Source organism: Choloepus didactylus, chromosome 19 (genome assembly GCF_015220235.1).
Source record: "Choloepus didactylus isolate mChoDid1 chromosome 19, mChoDid1.pri, whole genome shotgun sequence".
NCBI lineage: Eukaryota > Metazoa > Chordata > Mammalia > Pilosa > Megalonychidae > Choloepus > Choloepus didactylus.
The window spans coordinates 47251044-47277985 of NC_051325.1; the positions used below are offsets into that span (position 1 = coordinate 47251044).

Below are 26942 nucleotides of genomic sequence, written 5' to 3' on the forward strand. Positions count from 1 at the left end.
CACATGGGTTTTTAACAGATTAAACAAAGGGAGGTGGGGTTGAGATGTTGGTACACTGTGATTGGTGAGTAGTCATTCAAATTAAGTTTTGTAAGTAGGCTATTGTGATTGGTTGTCTATACATTCTTGTGATTGGTTAGTAAATGTAAATTAAGGTTTGTTAGTAAGCTGTTGCCATAGAGTGAATAAGCATTCAAATCAAGGACTGTGAATGGGTTATTGTGATTGGTCCATCCCATGTGGTTAAACAATGTATCTCACTTTGTTCAACCTCCTCCAGTTTCAGGAGCCTGACTGTTCTCCCCAGATGTCCTCCTCCCTGCACCGAGTCCAAAGGCCCTTTAGAGCTTGCAAAACGTTTTTTCTGGGTTTAACCTGCCTCATGAGGACAGCCATTGTTTCAACCCTCCCTGGGCAGGGGCGGAGGCGGTGGCAATTTAAAGACACAGTAACTTCCTCAGGGCTGCTAGGGACAGCTGAAGGGCTGCATTTGCTGGGCAAGCCATGAAAGCTCAGCTCTGGGGAGCCGTTGGAGAATCTTTTGGCACCCCTCCTGACCCCCTCCCCAGGGCACTTTGGAGCTGGTCTGCGCCCCTTTCGTGGGTACCTGGCCTTGGTTTGGTTGGGAAAGACCGACTTGGGAAAGTCCTTCCTGGGGTGACCCTCCTCCCAGAACTTGCCCTCCAGGCAAAAGCAGCATGAGACACAAAAGGAGGATAAAATACTATAGAAGCAGACGTCTGGGACAGAGGCCTGCAGACCTCAAATATTCAAATACCCAGGACAGGGAGGTTTGTCCTCTGGAAAACAGGGGGAACAACCAAACTCCTGTAAACAAGGGAACTCCAAAACAACTAACAAGCAAAAGCCCAGGACAACACAGAGCCCAGAAAGGCAAGGAAAGCTCCATACCCTGAATTCACCTTTGGCAGACCTTCCTGGTAGGAGGGCTGAAATTCAAGGAAATCTCTGTCTTATCACCAGCTGGTTACAAAACCAAGAAACAGACATCTGAGGAAGTAAATCCCAGGGTTAGCATTTTTAAATATTAAAATGTATGGTGTACAACAAAAAAGTACAAGACAAACAGAGAAATGGGAAATGATGGACCATCCAAAGGAAGAGGATAAAAATACAGAAAACACCAATGAAGAAGACAAGAATGTGGACATACCAAACAAACCCCTCAAAATAAATGATCTTAAAAATGCTCAAGCAGAGTCTTTGGCGTGGGCTTAGCGGTGCAGGCCTGAGTGCATGGGGGGAAGGCAGGAGGGTTCCAGCAGGCGAGCTGAGTGGCTGGTGGTCCCTCCAGCAGGAACTGGGGGTGGGGAGGCCGGGACAGGGGACATCCTGGGCTGCACAGGGCCACGGGGCAGGGCTAAGGATGGAGGAGTGGAAGGAAGAAGACCAGGCTGAGATCCAGGAGCATGGGCCCACACACTGATTCTCCGAGTGGGAGTGGCAGGGCTTGGCTGAGGCCGAGTGGGATGAGCAGCTGTCTCTGAGCTGCAGGAGGAGGTGGCAGCCACTGCGGCAGCCCAAGCAGCGAAAGCTGTGGCACTTTTCCAGAACTCGACCATGGCCACAGCCTAGCTCTACGAAGACCAAGTGTGTCAGCAGCCAGGACTTTCTCTCTGGGTCCCCTTCCAAAATGCAGCCACTGCTATCACCAATCTCTCAAAGAAAGTGTGGACACTCATTAGTGAAGTTTTGATATTGGAATCTAGATTGGCTATCAGCAACGCAATAAGGATATGCTAGTTCTGTGTAAAAAATGCAGAAGAACTACACATAGAGAAGATTTGATCAGCTTCCTGTGTGGAAAAGTTCCTCCACCTCAAAACTCTAGAGCTCCCCAAGGCTGCCCCTAACCAAGCAACTTCAAGGGAAGCTAGCTCATCTGTAGAGACTGATTTGCAACCCTTCCGGGAAGCCATAGCTCTGCATGGTAAAGCCATTTAAACATATTTCTTTGGAAAAAAGGTTAAGCATGTGCCTGTGAGCCCATTTTCATGTTTAGAGTTAGGTCCAGATATATTGTCTGTTTTTTGTCCATTACAGTGAACACTTGATCTAGAAATGCTTCAATAATATGTAAGCTAAGAAGTTAAATGCGCAATTTTTGAACTGTCAGCTAGCCTTTCCTAAATATTTTGTTTTTAAGAAAGTTAGTTTGAGCTTATTGGTGTTACACTTAACAGAATCCCTTTGTAACATTGATTAGAATTTATTGCTTTACATGTATATATTGTACATGTTTTCTTACTCATTTCTGAGTTAAAGAGGAAAAAAATGCTCAAGGAGATGAAGGAAAATTCAGAGAAAGAACTACAGGATATCACGAAAACAATGAATGAACAATATAAGAGGCTAAGAAAAGACAGAAATTTTAAAAAAGACCTAAGTAGAACTACTAGAGTTGAAGACCACAATATCTGAAATGAAAAATGCCCAGGAGGGTTTCTAGAGTTGATTGGAGCAGGCAGAAGAAAGAATCGCTGAACTTAAGAGAAGGCACTTGAAAAGCATTAGGCTGAGGAGCAGAAAGAAAAAATAAATATTAAAAGTGAAAATAGCCTAAGACAGCTATGGGACAACATCAAGTGCACCCATATATGCAATATAGATGTCCCAGAAGGGGAAGAAAGAGAGAAAGGGCCAGAAGGAATAGTCAAAGAGCTAATAGAGAACTTCCCAAACTTAGCAAAAGACATGAATAGGCATATCCAAGAACTCAGAGAACACCAAACAGGATAAGCATAAAGAAAAATACACCTTATCATATATTGATTACACTATCAAATGAAAAAGGACAAGGCGAGAGTTCTGAAAGCTGAAAGAGAAGAGCAATGTGCTACATAGAAGCAAATCCCAACAAGATTGAGTGCCGATTTCTCATCAGAAACCATGGAGGCACGAAGGCAGCAGCTGAAATATTTAAAGTGCTGAAGGAATACAACTGCCAACCAACAATTTTATATCCAGTGAGATTATCTTTCATATCCAGTGAGACTGTCTTCCAAAAATGAGGGAGAGATTAAGACTTTCCCAGATAAATAAATGCTGAGGGTGTACGTCACCACTAGACCTGTTCCAGAAGCAATGCTAAAGGGAGCTCTTCAGACTAAAATGAAAGGACACTTGACAGTGGTTTAAAGCAGCTTGAAGAAATAAAGACCTGTGGTAAAGGTAACCATTAGGGCAATTATAAAGGTAACCAATAGGGTAATTATAAATCCAGTATTATTTTCTTGTATTGTTTGATATGTAAACCCCACTTCTTACTTCCTACAGGTGCTAAAATGCAAATGATAAATCTAGGGTTTTGGACATAACAATGTATGATGATATTAGTGGTAACAAGTACAAAAAATGGTGGGGGGACAGAAGGGTACAGGAAAAGTTTATGCATGAACTATTGAAGTTAAGTTGGTATCAAACCAAATATACTTATTATACATTTAGAATATTAACATTTAACCCCATACCACAAGAAAAACAGATGAAAAATATATCCAGATAGAAATGAGAAGACACTCAATATGGTACAACCTAAGAAAGCAAAAAAATATAAAAGTAGTCTTTAACAGAAGTTAGAGACAGAAACAATACAAGACTTACAAAGGTTAAATAGGAAAATGGCAGAAGAAAAACCTGTATCATGAGTAGTGACTTTAAATGCACATGGACTAAACTCTCCAGTCAGAAGGCAGAGGTTGGCAGAACAGATAAAAAAGCATGACCCAACTATATGCTGTCTGCAAGAGACTTACCTTAAAGTCAATGATACAAGTAGGTTGATGGCAAAAGGATAGAAAAATACATACCATGCAAGTGGTAACCAAAAGAGAGTTGGATGGCTACACTAATATTGGATAAAATAGACTTCAAGTCAAAAACAATTACCAGGGACAAAGATGGTCATTACTGATAAAGGGGACAATTCAACAGGAAGACATAACAATTAAAAATGTGTATGCACCTAACAGCAGCACCCCAACATATATGAAGCAAATACTGACATATTTGAAGGGAGAAATTGCCAGTTCTACATTAATAATAGGATATTTTAACTTGCCATTCTCAATAATGGATAGAACATCTAGTCAGAAGATCAATAAAGAAGTATAGGTCTTGAAAGATACACTTTACCAACTAGACCAAACAAACATCTATAGAAACTGCACCCAGTGAAAACAGAATACACATACTTCTCTAGTGCACATGGATCATTCTCCAGAACAGACCATATATCAGGTCACAAAATGAGTCTCAATAAATTCAAAAATATTGAAATCATATGAGGTATACGCTCTGACCACAGTAGAATGATGCTAAAAATCAGCAACAGAGGAAAAAAGGGAAAATTCACAAACATGTGGAAATTAAACAACATACTCTTAAACAACCAATGTGTTAAAGAGGAAATCAGAGGTTAAATTAGGAAATATCTTGAGGCAAATGAAAAGAAAACACAATTAACTAAAACTTATGGAATGCAGTGAAGGCAATGCTGAGACGGGAAATTTACAGCTCTAAATCCTTACATGAAAAAAGAAGAAAGATTTAAAATCAGAGACCTAACATCAAAACTGGAAGAACTAGAAAAAGAAAAGCAAACTAAACCCAAAGCAAGCAGAAGGAAGGAAATAACAAAGATTGGAGGATATAAATGAAATAGAAAAAAAAGAAAAAAAAAAAAAAAAAAACAGAATCAACAAAACCAAAAGCTGGTTCTTTGAAAAGATGAACAAAATAGACAAACTTTAGCTAGAAAAAAAGAAAAAAAGAGAGAGACAGAGAGAGAGGATACAAATAATGAAAATCAGAAATGAGAAGGGGAACATTACTGCTGAAATAAAAGGGACTAATAGTGGATACTATGAACAGTAAATTAGATAACCTAGATGAAATGGACAAATTCTTAGAAACACACAAACTACCTACCTTGACTCAAACTACCTACCTTGACTCAAGAAGAAATAGAAGATCTCAACAAACCATTTACTAGTAAAGAGATTAAATCAGTCATTAAAAACCTCCCATAAGAAATAAAAACCCAGGACCAGATAGCTTCACAGGGGAATTCTACCAAACATTCCAAGAATAATTAATTCCAATTATGCACAAATGCTTCCAAAAGATTGAAGAGGAGGGAATAGTTCCTAACTCATTCTATGAGGTCAACATCACTCTCATACCAAAGCCAGATAAAGATGCCACAAGAAAAGAAAACAACAAACCAATAGCTCTTACGAATATAGAGGCAAAAATTTTCAACAAAATACTAGCAAACTGAATCCCACAGCATATTAAAAGAATTATACACCTTGATTAAATGGGATTTATCCCTGGTATGCAAGTTTGGTTCAAGATAAGAAAATTAATTAATGTAATATAGCTCATTAACAGAATGAAGGGGAAAAAACACATGATCATCTCAATCAATGAGACAAAATACAGCATCCTTTCTTGATAAAAACACTTAGAACACTAGGAATAGTAGGAAACTTCCTCAACATGATAAAGAACATTTTTGAAAAGCCTACAGCTAAAATCCTACTTAATGGTGAAAGACTGAAAGCTATCCCTCTAAGATAAGGAACAAGACAAGGATGCTCACTATTACCACTTATTCAACATTGCACTGGAAGATCTTGCCAGAGCAATTAGGCAAGAAAAAAATAAATAAAAGGCATCCAATTTGGAAAGGAAGAAGTAAAAGTTTCCCTATTTTCAGATAATATGATACTAAATACAGAAAATCCTGAAAATCTGCAATAAAGCGATTAGAGCTAATAAACAAATTTAGCAAAGTTGTAAAGTGCAAGATCAACACTCAAAAGTCAATAGTGCTTCTGTCTACAAGCAATGAACAATTGGAACAAGAAATCAAGAAAAAAGTTACTTTTACAATAGCAACTAAAAGAATCAAATATCCAGGAATAAATCTAGCCAGGGATATAAAGGAGCTATATGCAGAAAACTACAAAACATTGCTAAAAGAAACTAAAGAAGACCTAAATAAATGGAAGAGTATTCCATGTTCACGGATTGGAAGATTAAATATCATTAAAACATCAGTACTACCCAAAGCAATTTATAGATTCAATGCAATCCCAACCAAAATTCCAACAACCTTCTTTAGAGAAATGGAAAAGTCAATCATCAAATTTATATGGAAGGGTAAGGGGCCTCAAATAGCTAAATCATCTTGAAAAAGAAGAATGAAGTTGTAGGACTCACACTTGCCAAACTACAAAGCCACAGTTAAGCAAAATAGCATGGCACTGGCACAAGGACAGAAATATAGACAAATGGAATAGAACTGAGAGCTCAAAAATCAGCCCTCACATTTATGGCCAACTGATTTTTGACAAGGTGGCAAAGACCTCTCAAATGGAAAAGAATAGTCTCTTCAACAAATGGTGCTGGGAAAATTGGATCTCCATTTGCAAAAAAGGAGAGATGGGGCAGTGATCCCTACCTCACACTATATACAAAAATAAACTCAAATGGATCAAAGATCTTAGTATAAGAGCTAGAATTATCAAACTCCTAAAAGAAAATGTGGGGAAGCATCTTCAGGACCTTGTGTTAAGCAATGGTTTCTTAAACTTTATACTCAAAGCACAAACAACAAAAGAAAAAATAGATAAATGGGACATCATCAAAATCAAAAACTTTTGTACCTCAAAGGACTTTATCATGAAAGTAAAAAGACCATCAACACAATGGGAGAAAATATTTGGAAACCACATATACGATAAAGGGTTAATATCCAATATGTATAAAGAAATCCTTCAGCTCAACAACAAAAAGACAAACAACCCAATTTTAAAAATTGGCAAAAGATTTGAACTGACATCTCTCCAAAGAAGATAAACAAACAGCCAGAAAGCACATGAAAAGATGCTCAACATCCTTAACCAATGGGGAAATGCAAATCAAAATCACAATGAGATACCATTTCACACCCATTAAAATGGCTGCCATTTAAATAAATGGAAAATAACAAATGTTGGAGAGGATGCAGAGAAATAGGAACACTCATTCATTCTTGGTGGCGCTGTAAAATGATGCAGCCGCTGTGGAAGACAGTTTGAGATTCCTTGGATAGTAAGTATAGAACTACCACATGACCCGGCAATCCCGCTAGTAGGCATATACCCAAAAGAATCTAAAGCAGGGACTCAAACACATATTTGCACACAAATGTTCATAGCGGCATTATTCATAATTGCCGAAAGATGGAAACAACCCAAGTGCCCATCAACTGATGAATGGAAAAATAAAATGGGGTATATACACACCATGGAATATTATTCAACCGTAAAAAGAATGAAGTCCCGATACATGTGACAACATGGATGAAACTTGAAGACGTCACATTGAGTGAAAAAGCCAAATACAAAAGGACAAATATTGTATGATCTCACTGATTTGAAACAATTAAAATAAGCAAACTCATCAAGTCAGAATCTAGAATATAGGTTACCAGGGGTTGGAGTGGATAGGAAATGGGAAGTTAAGGCTTCAAATGTACAGGTTTTCTTTTTGGAATGATGGAAATGTTTTGGTAATGGATGGTGGTGAGGATAGCACAACATTGTGAACACAATTAACAGCACTGAAATATATATCTGAATATGATTAAAAGGGGACATGCTGGATTATATACATAGTAACAGAATAAAATTTTTTTTAATTCCATGGAACTACACTACACAAATAGTGAACCCCAAGGTAAGCCATTGACTTTAATTAATTGTACAATTATAAAACGGTGCTATCATCAATTGTAACAAATGTTCCAAACCATTGCAAAGTGTTGGGGATAGGCTGGTATATGGGAATCCTGTATTTTATGCATGATTGTTCTTTAAACCTCACACTTCTCTTTTAAAGGAAAACAAAACAAAACACAATAAAATGGACAGCAGGTATAAGGTGACCAGTTGGGAGAATGTTGTAATAGTCAGACAAGAGGACTAAGGTTCCGAAGTTCTGAATTGGGGAGGGAAAACTGACAAATTCCTCATTTAATCAGGTTTCATTATTCTGTTTCATAGGTGAGGAAATGAGGCTCAGAAAGGTAAATATCTTGCAGCAGGTCAAGAGTTAGGCAGGATTCACTGTTGAACTGTAATCCGGTAGACTTGATTCTTGATGATGATTATATAACTATATAACTTTTATCATGTGACCATGTGATTGTGAAAACCTTGTGACTGATACTCCCTTTATTCAGTGTATTGGTAGATAAGTAATAAAATAAAGAAAAAATATATATATATATAAAATAGGGGGGTGATAAGGGGTATGGGACATTTTGCGTGTTCTTTTTTTACGTTTCTTCTTTATCTTGGAGTAATGAAAATGTTCTAAAACTGACTGTGGCAATGAATGCACAACTATATGATGATACTGTGAGCCACTGATTGTATACTTTGGATGGATTTTATGGTATGTGAATATATCTCAATAAAATTGCATTTAAAAAAAAGAGTAGGTAGGAGTCGAACCTAAGTAAGACTGATTCCAGAGGGTCAACCACAGCTCAGTCTCTCTTAAGAAGGCAGGGAGTTCACTAGCACCACCTCCACCACCACCATTGCATACACCCCTGACCAAGAAGCAAGTTAAAAGGGAAACTTTCCAGCTGGAGGAAGTGGCTGAATGGCCTCCAGGCCATGCGTGGGAACTTGGTCCAGTCCCAGGGAGCATGTCCCTGAAAGGCAAAGATAACTGCTCAGAAGGCTCTGGCTCAGCCATTACTAGCTTCGGGGACCAATGCTGCTGCCCCTGCCCCTGGTCAGAGGAGGCAGCAGATGCCAGCAGGAACCCAGCCCCATCCGAAGCCCCCAGGACATGTTAGTCTCCCTCCTACCTCAGGGCCTTTAAACTGGCTTTTCTCCTGCAGGGAAATCCCTTTTCCCTCCCACTTTCCCACACCCTTTTAACCCTTACTCATCCTTCAGATCTCAGCTCCAGCCACAAAGAAGCTTTCCCTGGCCTTCCCCTCACCGCCCAGATCAGGTCACCAACCCAGTCGGGCTCCCATGGGTGACTGGGGGGAGTTTAAAAGAGGGACTATTTACAAAAACAAGGGCAAAGTGAAGGGAAACACAAAGGACAGCGCAGCGCTCCAGAGCTAGCAATGGCGAAGCACCAGTAAGACGCCTGGCCTAAAGTGGCAAGGGGAGGAAGCTGTTAGCAGCACCCAAACTGGGTGATCTAGGGAATAAATACCAGCTACATCGTCCTCCTTTCCCCTTGTCTCTGCAGGACCCCTGTTGGCCGAGTCCAGCCCAAAGGCAGAGGAGAGGACAGGAGAGCCGCTAGATGCAGTCCCTGGTGAACAGTCTCCAGGGCACAAAGAAGGGTGGAGAAGGGAAGAGCACGCATCTGGAGGGGCAAACTGAAGGCAGCCAGCCCACCTGCAGCACCCCTGCCCCACCTTGTCATTAAGGGCATGTTTAAGTCTGTGTGATTCTTTAAAGCCTGTCTGTCCCAATGGATTGTGAACTCTGTGAGTGCAGGGATTGGGTCACCACTTTATTCCCAGCAGCTAGCACAGCACCTGCACCAAGATGGCACCCAAGAAATATTTACTGAGGAAATGAATGAAAATAAATGGTAAAATGAATGAATAAACTCCTCAGTGTGAACAGTAGACACCCACAGAGGGCAGGTCCTGGGATCTCTTGGGAACGGCCATTCCTCTTGGGCCCTGAAGAGCTCAGGAATTGTCATCTTTAGGCATTAAACAGGAGCCCCAGGCCCTTATCACTCAGCCTAGGGCTCAGCCCTGCCCAGGGCAGGGGCTGGGGTAGACTGTGCTGACCTGACATACTAACTCCTCTCCCAGTGCAGGGCTGGACCCCCACTGCCCATCCCTCCCAGTCCCAGGCTGGGACTCCAGGGAACCCCAGCCCTGCCACCCACCAACATTTCTGGCAGGTCCTGTGCACCTGCCATTTCTGACCCTTGCGTATGTACACCAGCTTGATCAACCTGCGGTCACCATGCCTCTTTTTTTATTTTTTTTATTTTTTTTATTTTGAAATAAATTCAAAGTTATAGGAAGAGTTGCAAAAACAATACTGACCCCATACACAGAATTCCATCATACCCTGACCCCCCCTCCTCAATCCACCAACTTTAACATGCTGTCACATCGCTATTTCTTTCCCTCCCTATCTATCATCCATCATCTATTGCTCTGTCTTCTGAACATACGAGAGCTAGCTGCACACATCCTTGAACATATGCTATAATTCACGTATGTACTTCCCATGAACAAGAACATTCTTTTATGCAATCCCATTAAGTGCAGCTGAGAAGTACAAGAGATTCAACAATGATACAAAGCTTACATTCTATATTTCCTTTTCCTTATGTCTCAACTGTGTACCTTTGAGCCACCTGTCCTCCATCCTCCAATCCCATCCAAGTTCATCCTTGGCATTCATTTAGACTTTTTTGTTTTTTTTCAGTTGTGGAGACATATATACAGCCTAAATCTTCCCATTCCACCCCCTCCCTAGCCTTCCATTAGTGGGATTAATCACATTTAGAATGTTGTAATGCTCTTTCCCACCATCCATTACTAAAAATTTCCCTGCACCTCAAACAGCAACCCTACACTCCTTTCTTAACTCCCCATTGCTCCTTCCCCCATTTCTCTTAACCCATACTCTACTTTTCATCTCTATGGTTATATTCTCTGATAATTTCTTTGTGTTTACTGTGGGGCTTAAAATTAACCTCTTAAATCCATAACAATCTTGTTTTTCTTTGATACCACCTTCACTTCAATAGGGCACATAAACTATGTTCTTATACTCCTTCATTCCCCCAACTTTATATAGTTGTCTAAAATTACATATTTTACATTGAGTTCAAAGCCACTGATTTGTCATTAGAGTTTGTGTATTTTATATTATGTAGGAAGTAAATAGTGGAGTTACAGTTCAAAAATTATTGACTTCTATTTGTATTCCATTGTGGTTGGAGAATGTGTTTTGAGTATATTCGATTTTTTTTTTTTTAATTTCTTAAGGCTTGCTTTATGTCCCAGCTTATGTTCCCTTCTGGAGAAAGATCTGTGATCACCAGAGAAAAATGAGTGTCCTGGTGATTTGGGATGTAAGGTACTATATATGTCTGTTAAAATTCTCTATATCTCTTCCTCCTTTCTTTTTTTCTCTGTTGGTAGGGCTCTCTTTAGTATCTGAAGTAGGGCAGGTCTTTTGTTGGCAAAGTCTCTCAGCATTTGTTTGTCTGTGAAAAATTTAAGCTCTCCCTCAAATTTGAAGGAGAGTTTTGCTGGATAAAGTATTCTTGGTTGGAAATTTTTCACTCTCAGAATTTTAAATATGTCATGCCACTGCCTTCTCGCCTCCATGGTGGCCACTGAGTAGTCACAACTTAGTCTTATGTCGTCTCTTTGTATGTGGTGAATTGCTTTTCTCTTGCTGCTTTCAAAACTTGCTCCTTCTCTTCAGTATTTGAGAGTCTGATCAGAATATGTCTCGGAGTGGGTTTATTTGGATTTCTTCTATTTGGAGTTGGCTGGGCATTTATGCTTTGTGTATTTATGTTGTATATAAGGTTGGGGAAGTTTTCCCCAACAATTTCTTTGAATACTCTTTCTAGACCTTTTCCCTTCTCTTCCCCTTCTGGGACACCAATGAGTCTTAAGTTTGGATGTTTTATTTTATCTATCATATCCCTGAGATCCATTTTGAGTTTTTTTATTTTTTTCTCCATTCTTTCTTTTGTTCTTTCATTTTCCGTTCTGTGGACTTCTAGGACATTGAGACATTGTTCGGCTTCCTCTAGTCTTGTATTGTGAATATCCAGAATCTTTTTAATTTGGCCAACAGTTTCTTTTATTTCCATAAGATCTTCTATTTTTTTATTTACTCTTGCAATGTCTTCTTTATGCTCTTCTAGGGTCTTCTTTATGGCACTTATATCCTGGGCCATGGTCTTCTTGATGTTCTTTAAATCCTTTGCCATGTTTTCATTCGTTGATTGTAGTTCTTTGATTAATTTTGCCAGGTACTGTGTCTCCTCAGATATCTTGATTTGTGTGTTTGGAGTTGGATTCTCCATATCATCTGGTTTTATCATAGGCATTAAGATTTTCTGTTGTTTTTGGCCTCTTGGCATTTGCTTTGCTTGATAGAGTTCTTTCAATTTGTAAAAAAAAAAAATACCAATTTAATTTTCAGAAACACAGTTTGGTGGCGTACACGTTCTCTAACTAACCAGCAGATGGCCTCTGTGAGTCACCTATGCCCCTCAAGTCAGTTCTGCACCTTGTCCCTGCGGTGTGTGGGGAAATGATTCTTGTGGGGTTCAGTTGGAGAACTCAGTTTGGGTGTGTTGCTGGAGCCGTCCGCCCTGAATGTGGGGCGTGTGTATGGATGGCCAGGGAGGAAGGACAGTTTCAATATTCAAATCCCCCAGGTTCCCAGAAATTCAAGTCCACTGCAAGAGTCTAAGCCTTCATTTCATTTCAGCCCCAGACCCTCTCTCTCGCTGTCCCACAAACCACCGGACTTGGCATAGTGTCCCTGGGTTCTCCGAGCAGGTCCCCCCTCCCAGCCGCGATCCTCCAGGACCTCTGCCGAGGGAATGCCATGCTACATCACCAGTGTGTGCCATCCCTCAAGGGAAGCCCTGGGCCGCCGGGCCGTGGAGGGGCGCTTTCAGCCTGATGCAAAGATGGCCGAACAGGGCATCTCAACCACCCCCTCCTCACACAGTTCCTCCTTCCCAGCTCCAGGACAACTGGTGGGGCTCTGGGCTGTGGGCACGGCCCCGGGCAGGAGTTTATCCAGCCCTCCAGGGAGCCAGCTGCTAGCCGCGGGTTTCTTTCTGCTTCTGGCTCTCCCCTCCATTTCCCCGGCCCCGAGGGTATCTGCAGCGGGCTATCTTCCAGGCCAGACATCGAGAGGCCAGCCCAGCCCCCTCTTACTGTGTTTTACTGCATGGTAAACTGCAGCCGCTCCTGGGTTTTTCCCTTTTTTTTTTTAAAAGAGCCCGTCGGTCTCCAAACGCCAAACCCTGGCTTCCCCAGACCGCCACGCGGCTGCGGGTCTTCCAGCCAGCTTACTCACTCGTTTCAGAATGCAGACTCCTGGTTTCACCAAGTATACGGCCCCTCTGGAACTAGGAGATCTCGTCCAGCTGGCGCATCGCTGTAACTGGTATTCTGGGTCACTTTCTGGTTTTTATCTAGTTTTTTTCACAGAGGTGTTTTTTCTCCCTGTCTCACCTAGCCGCCATCTTACTTTCTCTCCATGCCTCCTCTGACAGCACAGTTAGGACCAGGGGCTGCCACTCACCTACCTGCCCCTCAGTCCTATGGCCAGCTTACACGTGACACCTCCCGGCCACACGTAGCCCAATCCCACCTGGCTTCCCTCCAACTACTGCTGAAGTCCCAGCATTCCAGATGACCATTTCTGCATAGCATCCAACTGGTCAAGGCAGCTGGGGAGAGGGGCAAGTCCAGGATCTGTGGGTCTTGCTCCTGAGACAAGGTTCAAGCTGAGAATGTCTGGTTCTGCCTTCCTGCCACCTCCCTCTACATGGAGGACACCAAGGCTGCTATGTGTGTGTAAAAGTTGTTCACTGCACAAAGATACCCTGCTGAGTGGAAGAGTAAGGGCTGAAATCCAACTCACACTCCACTTGCCAAGCTGTGCACACTGATATAGGCTGGGTCTGCCCAAAGAAAAGGATGCCTTTTTACTAATTTGTACAAAGAAGTCATATGGACTAGGGGGCCACTCTGAAACAGATCCCACAGGAAATCTGGGCAAAAGAGCTTGTACTCAACACAACTGGGGATTGGAATATTCTCCATATAGCTCTAATTTGCAGGAAGTGAGTTGGCTTCATGGACAGTCCTTCCTGTAGAAATGCATTACACAAAAAGACTTTCTGGAGGAACAAAAGATATCATTGCAATTATATTTATCAAAAAAGCATGGCAATCAATGTCTTATACACTGACTGCATTTCAAATACCCTTAATCAATGACTGTGCTAATTACACATTTATTGCAATTAACTTCATTTCAATTATACCTTAATTACTAACCTTGAATGAGATTGGGCAGCTCAGAGGATTTGTCACTACAGACCTAGGGCCCAGAGATAAGTTGCTGTCCTTCGATTGAAAGATTCTGCTCCATTAAAAGTTGGTTTATTGGCTTAAGGCCTTTTTTTGGTGGGGAGAGGGATAGTTTCTCCAGGGAAGCAATTCATAATGTGAGGCTGAAATTGAACGCAAGAAGGCAGGCAGCTGTGCTTATGAATTAACTGGAGCTGATGTTTAATTTGCTTCTTATTGATGGTGTTTCCCTCCCTGGTTCATTAGCTATGGTGGGAGGACAAATGCCTTTGGAGTTCATGCTTTTGTGATATCCTCAGCCTCTGGTTCAGTCCCAGTTGTTCCTTCTCTTCCCTCCAGTGGGGGGCACTTTCCTGCCCCTCCTCATTTCTGGAAGGCTCAACTCTGCATCCTTGGGACAGGACTCGGGCTTCAGCCTCTGCTCAGGGCAGGGGGTACCTTGGCGTCAGTGCCCTGTCCATCGAGACTCCCAAGGAAAATGCCATTGCAGCCACCCAGACGGGGATGTTGGAAAAGAACTTGTCCTGTGGCAAAGCTGATGGATGGATCTCAGACTCTGGAATATCTCAGAGCATTTTTGACACTTGCTAGCTCTGTGATCTCAGGCAAGCCATTTAATCTTCCCAAGTCAGGTAAATGGAAAACCAAAGTGCCCAACAATCAGTAGAATCTCAAAAAGTATCAATAGCCTTCTTCATTAAACCCTTCTCTAGGGTTTACAGCAAGTCCACCTCTGGTTGATTTCTTTTATTCCCAGGAGCAATGATCTTTCTTCAAAACATTTTTTTTTTAAGATAAGTAAAATGTTACACTTACTGCTGAATGGTGCCAACCCTATTCTCCTATCCTCCAGGTAGCCACGGCCCTGAGCTTGATATATCCTTCCTGTCCGTGTTTTAATACCTTAATTTCATATGGATGTATTTATAATTTCTCTCTATCGTTGCACTTGTGGAGGAAAGAACTGTAGAGATCTGCTAGTCCAGGGCCTCATCTTGAAGATGGGGAAACTGAGGCCAAGGAAGGGAAAGTTGGTACCAGAAGTGAACTAAAACTCAGATCACCTGACTCCCAACCCCATGACATTCCTACAACACCACAGAGAGCCACTTTGGAAAGCCATTTGTCAGTATCTGATGAAGAATGTACATATGCAAATATGCCATGTATGTGCTCAAGGAGGGAGGTATAAAGATGTTTACTGCAGTGTGATTTGTCATAAAAAAAAAAGTAAGAATCAACAATCTAGTATCAATAATATAATATCCCTCGATAAGGAAACACAGAGGCAAATTTTGATATGTTCATAGGCTGGAATACTATACAGCAGTTAAAACGAAGGTAACTGATGTAAATGTAGCAGCATGAATAAATTTCCAAAGCTTGATGTTTGGATTAGAGAAAGCAAGTTGTGTCATACTTGCAGCATGATATCACTCAGGCCAATTTTTAAAATCCACAAGTGCAACAATAGAGAGAAATTATAAATATATACAGATGTAATTAAGGTATTAAAACATGGACAGGAAGATTATATTAAGCTCAGGGCAGGGCTACCTGGAGGAATAGGAAAATGGGGTAGGCGCCATTCAGCAGTAAGTGTAACATTTTAATTATCTTTTTAAAAAAAGATGTGAAGCAAATTTGATTAAATGTTTTACATGTGTTCATTTTGAGTGGTAGACACTTGGTTCCAAACTTTCTGTCTGTTTGAAATAAATCATCATCACAACAACAACAACAACAAAACAAAACAGTTGCGCTTTGCTGCAGGTTTTTTCTGCCTTAAAAATCTCAACCATCGTTGTTTACTGAGAACAGAGACACTTAACTTTGAGATGGCTCCAGGCCAACACTCAATGCCAACAGAGACAGGATGCCCACGTGTTCCCGTTTGCCAGGCCTACAACAGAGCTTGTAGCACATGGTAGGTGCTCAATAAATATTTACTAAATGAATTGATTAGAGAATTAAAATACAGTAGACACTCAACATATGACTTTCCTCTCTCTTGCTTATAAATGGTTCACAGGAAAACTGATCAAATGGGGACAGAGTGAGAGAAGGAGGCCAGCGAAGAGCTCATTGCAATTGCCTGGGTCTCGAACCCTAGAAGGTGACAGTGGTGAGGGAGATCATGGTGGAAATGGAGGCAAGTGGGCAGGTTTCAAAGATAATTAGGAGGTGAAATGAACAGGAGTTGTTGACGGGATGGATATGGATATGAGAGGGATATGATGGATATCACATCCATATCCTATCCATATATGATGGAATGGATATGGGGATCAAGTTTGCTGTGACTGTCATAACAAATTATCACAAACTGGGTGGCTGTAAACAACATAAATTTTTCTCACACAGTTTTAGAGGCCAAATAGTCAAGATCAGTGTCACTGGTCCCAAATCAAGATATCAGCAAGACCATGTTCCCTCCAGAGGCTCTCAGGGAGAATTTGCTCTTTGCCTCTTCCAGTTTCTAGTGGCTACCAGTATTCCTTTGCTTGTGGCTGGATTATCCCACTGTCTCTTCTCTTCTGTGTGTTGAATCTCCACCTACCTTGCTTTTATGAGGATGCTTGCTATGGCAGTCAGGGCCCTCCAAGATAATCCAGAATTATCTCCACATCTCAACATCCTTAATCACATCTGCAAAGACTCCCCCCACCCCCCATATAAGGTAACAGTTATGGGTTCTAGGGATAAGGACCCGATATCTTTGGTTGGCCATCATTCAGCCTACCACAATGGAGAAGACCACATTTAAGATTCTGACTTCAGTACTTTGTAGGAGAGGACCAGGTTGGAGGGAGCAATCCTGAATTCCATCTCGGGCAGGATGCATTTAAGGTCCAAGCCAGCCTCTAAAGGGGAACACACCCTTCGGGGCCCCTTACAATACCAATAACATCTCTTCCTGAGTCTCTGTGTTCTAGGCCCAGTCCCAAACCAGGACATTTGCTTGATATTCCAGAGGCACCCAGATTCCCTTCCCTGGGTTCTCAGGAAGGTTTCTGGGCTGGGACGGCAGTGACTGAGATGTAAGTTCACAGCCTGTCGGGAGGGTTTTGGAACAGCAGCCCAGGGGAGCAGGCCTCTCCCTCTCGCCTTTGCATTGTCAAACTTGTGGCAATTAAAGGAAATGGAATAAAAGTGGTCCTGGATACTGGGCTTTCATTCCTGGCCCCCACAGGGAGGCAGAGACTGGTCCCAGTTGCTTAGACACATGAAAGTGTCCCCAGCCCCTGCCTTCCCAGGGAAACACTCCCTGACAGAATACTGGCATACACCCAGCAGTCTGCCTTCCTGTCCCTTCAAAGGGAACATAGAGGAAAAAGCTCTTGTGAGTGGAAGGTCTTACAATGCCGTTGAAAATTATTCAAAAAACGATGAACATAATCAAAATCTTTGTGGGTCGTGCTGGAAATGCTTTTTCTTAAAACATTGGTCTTGCTCTTGGGTCGCCTTTATTTTCTTCTGTCCTGGAGAGTGTGGAAACTTTGGCTTTATCCAGATGGACTTGCTGGCTCTTGGTGGCTGAAAATGGATTTACCAAAGACTTGCACAGTTGGTTTTCTTTTGGTTTTTTAAAATTTTCATTTATTTTTCTTCCAACCTCACGTTGGCATTGGGCCATTGCTTTGGGTTGAATAAATTTAAACACCACTGCTGATAATTGGAAAAGCAGAGCCCACTTCTGAGCATGTCACGTAATATAAATTTTTTGAGAAGGAATTATAGATTGTTGATATCCTAACTCACACTTATCCAAAAATCTATCAGCACCAGCATACTGGTTCTCCTCTGAAGTTTTATACAACTCCAGGTGCCTCCAGTCATATCAATGGCTCTTACAAACTTCTCAAAAATTTATCGAAATTTAATTTAATTTTCATTCAGTTTCCAATTAAAAATAAGTACATGTCATGCAAGGCTTTGGAGCAGGGCTTATTAGCCTGGGGTCTCCAGATCTATGGATAGAATACAGGGGTCCATGAACTTGGGCAGGAAGTAAGTTACATCTCTTATTTGCTAACCTCTGGCTGAAATTTAGTAGTTTCTTCCATTATGAATGTAGGCAACAGACCACAATAGTATTAGCAGTGCCTGGGGCTGTTACTAACAGAAACCACAGACATGAGTTCATATCCCTTAACGATCACTGCAGATATCAGATACTTTGAAATACCATTTACATTCAGCCCTACTTTGAAATCATAGTAATTATTAAACCCTCCTCTAGCTTGATATTTCAAGTGTTAATGAAGAAGCACATTTATTACAAATCTCACAAATGCATTTTCCTAACATTTGTATAACTGTATTGCAATATAATTGGTCTCCTTTGGAATCCTATGTGTTTGTTATGCATTTAAAAACTTCATACTGAACAGAGGTCCACAGGTCTCACCAGACTGATAGGGGGTCCGTGCAAAAGAAAAAAGTTAGGAGCCCTGCTTTGCGGGGGGGAGGGGGGAGAGCAGGGGGGAAGAAACTCAACAATCATGGATGGAGAGCCTGTTAATATGTCGGTTCCAGTCTGAACTTACTAGAGGGAAGAGGCATCTGAGAATGAAAGCAATAAGATTCCACTCCCCTTCTACCCTTCTTCCTAAAGCAACATTTCTCAACCTTTAATATGCACAGGAATTGTCTAGAGATCTTGTTGAAATACAGGCTATAACTCAGTTGGTCTAGGGTAGAACCTAAAATTCTCTTTTTCTAACAAGCAGCCAGGTGATGCTGATGCTAAGAGTCCACAAACCACACTTTGAGTAGCAAGGTACTGGAGCACAATTTGGACCAAATCTCTCTCCTGTTTCAGATCCTCAGTGGGTTTCCAGTGACTTGCCAGAGGCAAACCACACTCCTGGGTATGACATTGGGCCCTGCAGGATCTAGCTCCTGCCTGCTCTTCCAAGGTTTTCTCCACCACCCCTGGCTCTAGCTGTGTCTCCAACAGTCCACCTGGAACAAACCACCTCCATAGTCACACAGCAGGTCCAGCTGCCTGCTCCTGGTCACAGGCCCATGTCTTCCTGAGCCCATCCCTGCCCCAGTCCCAGGCCAAGTCCCACCAAAGCATCAGCAATGGTAGCAGCTCCAGTCAGGCCCTGTCCACAGGCCCTAGTTCTGAAAGCCGAGCTCCTGCCAAGTTATGAGCCCTTGGCACGTCTAGCAGGGCAAAGGTCAATTTTTCATATACTACCTCAGTCCTTGTCCTGTGCCTGGACCACAGTTCTTTATGGAACTAGGGGCTGGACCCTGAACTAGGCTCAGCTCCTGGAGCTTGACTTTCCTGATGCCAGCCACCTGCCAAGTCTGCTCTGGGATACCTGCTACTGGGACTCCTGCCACTTTCTCTGCCCCAACTCACCCTCAGCCCTTGTGTGGACTTAGATGAGAACTGTGTCACTTCTTGTGGATATTACGGATTATTGTTCAAAAATGTTCATTCTTTTCCATACCCCTCCACAGAAGGGGTACACTTCTCAGTGGTATTGGGCTTGGTCACATGATTTGCTTTGGCTTTCTTGGTGGAGTGTACTTTCCCACTCCTTGACTTTGCTCTTAGCCACATGACTTGTTTTATGTGTCCAATGGGGTGTTAGCAGACAGACACAAAAAAAGGCTTGAAATACCTTACACAGTTGGGCTTACACTCTTACACTCTGGTGATCCACCATGAGAAGAACATGCCCCACATACTCATTGCCTCTCCAGGCTGGGACCCAAATATGAACACATGTGGAGCAGATCTGAGCTCAACCCACATTGCGGAGTTCAGCCCAGCCTGATCCACAGCTTGAAGCCCAGCCTAGATCAACCAACATTCAATAGCCCTTAGCTGTGAAAGTAGAATTTTGGAGAATGTTTGTTATGCATCTGTAGCTGACTAATATACTTCTGAACACTAGCACTTGCCCCACTAGACTGAACCTTGTATTCTAGGTCAGTTTTCACAGGACCTGGCCTACCTCAGGAGACGCACCTTGTGCCAGTTCCCAACCCTCCCCCTCCATCTTCTCTGTTCCTGTTTTGCTTCTCATTAGCTATATAATCTTGGCAAGAATTATTTAACTTCTCTAAGCCTCACTCCTTTAGGGTTGCTGGAAATATTGGAAATGGTTATTTATAACCATTCCAACATATAGAATTCCAACATACAGAAGATGCTAAATAAATGGTAATAAACAAGTGATTCCAGGCTGATTCATGAGAATTAGTAGGGGTCATCACTCTGTTGAAGTGTTAGTGAAAAAACCAAAACCCTAATTGGATCCCCACATTACATTTTCAATCATCCTCTCCTTGGGCTTCCCTTGTCTTCTGTTCCCAAGATTCTTATAACACTCACAGTATCAGACTGTGATGTGTTGGTTTTTATTTCTGTCCTATTAGACTATGGGCCCTTGCTAGCAGTATCTATGACTTACTCCTTTTTGTATCTTTAGCCCCTGGTACAGAATAGGTGATCAATAAATATTTATTAAAAGAATAACTCAATGAACCAGGCAATGAATCCATGAATAGATGGAGGGAAGGAAGACTACATGGTTGGGAAATGGATGTAAAGGGTTTGGCTGGTTGGGTGGATGGGCAGGTGGGGGGATGTGATGGGATGTCTGCCTCTGTGGAAGGTGGGTAAACAGATGGGTGGTTGGATGAAAGGAGGCTCTCACCCCTGGGAATGTCCAGCTGCCTCACACTTCTTTTTCTCTCCCTTCTATTCTCCCCCTCATTCCCCACCTTTAACAGTCAACTCCTGGTTTTATGTAAGTGTCCTTTTGAACAACTCACAAAACTCAAACTGGTTGGTGAGGGTTTCTAGCATTTTAATTTTGAGGCATGCTTCTGGATGACTTAGGTGCTGAGGGAAGCTTGAAAAAGCCCAAGATGCTGACAGAAATGAAAAACATGACATTTTGAAAAGGAAACCAATTTTCTTTAACTAAAACTGTTGCCTCTACAAACCATATTATAAATCCAATAAATTCACATAATGCTATGGTAAGTCCCTCGTGAAAGAAAAGAAAGAAGGAAGGAAAGGAGGGGGAACAGAGGGAGGGGGGATGGAGGAAGGGAGGGAAGAGTAGTAAAATCTTGCAGAGATTTTCAAAGTCATTTCTCCTTTTAAAATCCATTGCTTTGATCCTTGTAATAGTTATTAAGAGAACAAGCTCTGTAGTCAGAATCGCTGGATTCAAATACAGGCTCCACCACCTTGGGTAAATTATGTAACCTTTCTGTGCCTTAGTCCCTAGTGAGGCAAGTGCTAGTGTTCAGAGGTATATTAGTCAGCTACTGATGCATAACAAACATTCCCCCAAATTTCACTTGCATAGCTAAGGGCTACTGAATGTTGGTTGACCTAGGCTGGGCTTTAAGCTGTTGATCAGGCTGGGCTGAACTGTAAAATGGGGATAATAATAATACCAACTTTATTGGGTTGTTGTGAGAATTACTAAGGCAATACAGATAAAGCTCTTAGAAGTCTGCTAGGCACGTGGTGAGTGCATGGTCAATGTGGGCAACTATCACCACGACGACTTCCCCCCACACTTTCACCGGATGAACGGCACAGCACCAGGTCCGGCTGACCTGGGGAATCTGAACAGCTCTAGCACTGCCCTGAAGACTCTTATGCTCCCTCTGTGGCCTCATGTCTTGATATTCACATCCTGAGCACCCCCGATGGTCCTGATCACCCCAAGGATTGACTCCTAAGTTTATTCCCCAAAACCGTGTAAGCTAAATACGGATCCAGTCCTTGTGGCCCAGTCTTAACAAACTGTTATAAAGAAAGAGTCCAACAACCAGAAAGTAATTTAAAGTACTTCAAATCTTTACTCAGACTCTCAAAGAAAGTCCAAAGGGAGAACTACATTCTATTTTTTTTTTGTTAGAGAAGTTGTGGGTTTACAGAAAAGTCATGTATAAAATACAGGGTTCCCCTATACCACCCTATTATTACCCCCTTGCATTAGTGCAGTACTTTTGTTACAACTGATGAAAGCACATTTTTATAACTGTACTATTCACTATAGTCCATGGTTTACTTAGGGTTCACTGTGTTGTACCATCCCATGGATTTTTTAAAAAAATTTATTCTAGTAACATATATACAACCCCAAGTTTTCCCTCTTAACCACATTCAAATGTATAATTCAGGGCTGTTAATTATGTTCATGCTATTGAGCTTCCATCACCACTACCCATTACCAAGACTTTTCTATCATCCCAAAGGGAGAAGTGCATTCTTAGTACACAACAAACATCTTTACCTTCCTTCCCTATCACTGCTGCTTTGAATATCCCACATACAGCTTTTACCCCAAACACAAACTCTCTGTCTCTCTTTCATCCACTCTCATCCCCCAAACCATGAGGCTTTTCTATTTCTTACCACCTCCCTAGGCTCCCATATTAGCTCTTCGTAAATTACATCACCATAACCTTCTGACATCCGAGTGCTTTCTCTCCATCTCATATATTACCTGGATTCTGTCCATCAAAGGCAAGCCCAGGAGTGACCCAGCAGGCCAGAAATCTTCTCAGAAGCAGGGAAAAGTTTAAAATACTCATCCATAATCATTGTCCCTGTTACTTCAAGTACTCTTATGTCTCCATGCCTTTGCTCTGATATTTTCTCTGCCTACAATGAATTCTCCTTCTTTGGAGAAACCTTGAGTTGAACTGTCATCTCTGTTCTTAGGGCTGGAAGGGAAGGTGGATGGGGAAGTAAGGGGTGACAGGCCACAAATCTGAGGTCTAGTCTAGACAGGCTAACTCACCTCCAATCTGGTTTGGAAATTCAGGATGTGTTCCCACACAGACTGGATGCCACTGGCCCAGCAGGTGGTCCAGGGAACATAACGGCCAATAAAGAGACGGACCAGACCCCCAATACTCAGATTCTATGGCATTTCCAGTAACTGAGATCCATGGGAGGTGGGGTGGCCAAGGCTCATCCTAAATGGCAAAAGAGCTGGCCTTAGCCACCAAGTGCCACTCACTGGTGCTTATGAGGCAAAACTTCAGGCTTGGAAGGTAGTGCAAGGTCCTCTGGACCAGCAGGTTCATGATGGCATGTCTTCTGCCTTACTTCTACCCCACAATGTGGAGCACAGAGTCCCAGACCAGACTCTTGGGAAGATACCTTAGAAATCTCCTCCTTTGCATAACACTTGACAGCTTTCAATGAACTTTCACCCATGTCATCACCACCCCATGAGACTCACAGGAGCAGAATCCCAGCTTTGAACGTTACTCTGTGTGACCTCGAGCATCTCACTTCCCCTCTCCAGGGCTGAGTTTTCTTATGCAAAATGGTAATGTACTAGTCAGGATAAACTAAGCTATGCTGCCTAGCAAGCAGGCCCCAAATCAATGCCTGTACACCATAAAATTTTCTTTCTTGTTCATTATAAATATCCAAAGTGAGGCTGTGAGGGTTTCTGCTCTATAGAATCACCCAGGCTAACAGAGTCTCCACCATCTCATAACCACACTCCCTGGAATACCAGACTTCCATGTTCACATGACAAGGGGAGGGCTAAATTAGAGTGGAATTCTAACAATCTCAGAATTGACATACATGAGTCCCACACATATTTCATTACCCAGAATTACTAGTTTACCTGGCCTTGACAAACTCCAAGGAAGCCAAGAAATTTTAGGGAAAAATAGAACATCTGTCTCTGCTACAGGTGTGATACTGTCTCCTTCACCAGGTGACTGTAAGGATTAAGTGAACAAATATATTTTTAAAAGAATTTCAACATTCAAGCCTCAATAAAACATTTATTGTGCAGCTACTATCTGCTGAGCACTGTGCTTAGTGCTGGGAATACAATGGTGAACCTATCCTTGTGGACCTTATGGCCTAGTGCAAGAGGCAGACAAAAATCAGGTACTCACACCAGTGAGGGTATAATGACCAACTGAGACAGATACTCTGAAAGAGAGGTGAACGGTGATGTAATGGGGAGGCTGGTCTCATCTGGGGTCTGGGAGGACTTCTCTGAGGTCACCCTTAAGATCTGAAGGCTGTGTGGGCGTTAAGTAGATGAGCAGCTAAAGAGGCAGTGGTTCAAAGAGCTTTGTTGGCAGAAGCAGCAGCATAGACAGAGGCCCCGTGGCAGGAAAACCATAGCATATTTGAGGGACAGAGAAAAAGTCTGAGAGCCTTGGGTGCAGAGACCAAGGGACAGCTTGCATGAAGTTCAACAGGGGCCAAATCTTGCAGGTGGGGACAAGGATTTATTTGTCCTTTATCCCCAGAGCAAACTGATGTGCCACAGTCAGTGTGGTCACCATTGCAACTTTACAGAAGTGGAAACTGATGCTCAGGAAGGCCAGGAGAACCACCTAGAATTACCCAGCAGTCAAAGGAGGGACTGGCATCCTGACTCAAGCCCTAATCACTGTTGGCCACCCCAAAAAGCCATGGGGCCTCTCAGGACCAAATACATCCTCTCCCACCGTGAGAAAAAGCATTTCCCTCCTAGGGCAATTTCCACCTCCCAGACAGGGAAGTGTTCAGTTCAGCAATGGCCTGGGCTGGGCCAGCCCCATGGGCTGGGGGCTAAGACAGGTTGGGCCAAGAGGTAAGGAGAAGGATTAATGACCAGAGAACCCAGGCACTTCCTTTCAATCTCAGCTGTGCTGTGGCTTCTCTCTGGACAAGCCATTGCTCCTTCCCAGCCCTCAGTTTCCCCATCTGTGAAATGAGGGCATCGAGGCAGATGGTGTCTGAAATACCAGCAGCAGGAGGCTTAGGTGTGTTTTCCAGCTGAGTAATGAAGGGGGAAAGTGAGTAGACTCCAAACCAGTCTTTATCTGGAAAACTGCAATTTGCCAAAGAAGAAAATCAAGGGGAAATTGCAAAGATGAGGGATGGACCTTTTTCAGGAACAACCACCTAATCACAAGTCACTGCTGGAGAAGAAATGTCACAAAAACCTTGATTTGCAGCTTTCGGAAGCAGCATGCCATGGGAGACAGGCAATTAACAACGCGAGGAGCTTCACCCAGGCACAGATGAATTACGGAAGGCAGCGACTATAGGCTAGAAAGGATGCCAGACAGCACGTGATCAACATCCCAGTCAGATTCATGAAGTCCTGGTGGAGCTGCCCCACCAGGTAGTCATTCTGCATTCTGCCTGGACTCCCCTTGTGATGGGAAAATTAGTAGCCACTCCCCTTTTGGGATACCATGATGCAGGACACATAACACAAGCTCAACACATAGTTTGAATGAAGGAATGAATGGCCCTGGTGCTCCTCCAACAAGTCTCCTGGTAATTTCACCCATGGTTCTTAGTGCTGCCCTCTGAAGCACTCTTGGTCTCATGACTGCCTGTCTTAGGAAGGGATCCCCAAAAGCAAACTCTAATTTTGGGAGTGATTTCAGGAAACCCCAGGTGGGGATTGGGGAACTGAGACAGGGAAGGGAAGGAAGCCAATATGGGGTGCATTAATGAGCAGATTACTACTGCGGGCAAGGGAAGCCTATCCCTCCAGGGAATTTCTGGGGGCTGACATAGAATTGCATTATCAATACAGAAGCTACTAGCCAAATGAGGCTGTTGAGCATCTGAAATGTGGCTGGTCGGTCCAAACCCAGATGAGCAATAAACATAAAACGCACACTGGATTTCAAAGACTTAATAAGAAAAAAAAAAAAAAAAAAGAATGCAATGCTCTTTTATGTTGATTACATATTGACATGGCAATATTTCAGAAATACCAGGTTAAAACATAGTATTAAAATTAATTTCACCTGTTTCTTTTTACTTTTTTTAACGTGGCTATTAGAAAATTTTAAAGTACACATGTGGCTCACATTCATAGCTCATGTTATATTTCTATTGTTCAGTACCAATACAGAGCATACTCCAGGGTTTCCCACCCAAGGAGCAAGGAAGCTGGGGTATTATCTGCCAATTTCCATCCATCATTGGTTGAGGGCTGCTCTCCAAGTTGTAAATTCCCTGACATTTTCAACCTGCCCCTTGTATCAGCCAGCTTCTGCAACCAGAGAAAGATCTGAGGCAGAGTTGCAGGAGCTTACCAGAGGAGGCCACCAGCATATTCAGGAACCACATGTATGGAGGGGATGTTGGCGGGGCACCAAAGCTCCTACTACAGCACTCTACAGAGATCCGATGACCACATTTGTGTCCTATCGCTGTACCCCGATTTCTCACCTCCAAACTGAGCATGCCAATTTCTCTCTACCTGTTCTCTTCATAAAATGTGCTCCTCTTCTCTGAGCTTCTGGGTTGCCTTCTCTGAACAAACATCAGTTAGTCTTTGTCCTTCTTAGAGGGTGTGGGTGTACATTGAGATTGTCTTTCGTTCATAAGCCTCTAAGGAGCCTTGTCTTTGAGAGTCTGGAAACTTTATGGAACATCTCCTTCGGAGAGGAAAAACCATAGGCACCATAGTAACAAAATTTTGCATTACAGCTTTAAGGGGATCACAACCCAATGTCCATACATTAGGCCCACCAAAGGTCCATGGATCCAAGGTTGAAAATCCCAGCACTAGCATTTCACTGTCAAACTCCTTTTTCCCTCCACTAAATATATTCAAATCTTCCTTTCTGAATCCTTTCAATTTTCTCACCAGAAAAGGAAAGTAATTCCTAAGCAATAGATATTGGCAGGCATTAAAGGGAATCTGCTGGCTTCAGAATCCTGAGCAGTTGAGGTTACCACTCTCCCAATCCCCAGTGATACTCTTGATTCCTAGTAAATAGCCAGCTTTACGAAAAC

At 42.5% G+C, this 26942-nt stretch overlaps 1 pseudogene; it reads left to right on the forward strand.

Moving 5' to 3' along the window:
- The first annotated feature begins 1387 nt into the window (after positions 1-1387).
- The window catches only part of LOC119515296, a 147552-nt pseudogene continuing 121997 nt past the window's right edge, over positions 1388-26942 (forward strand).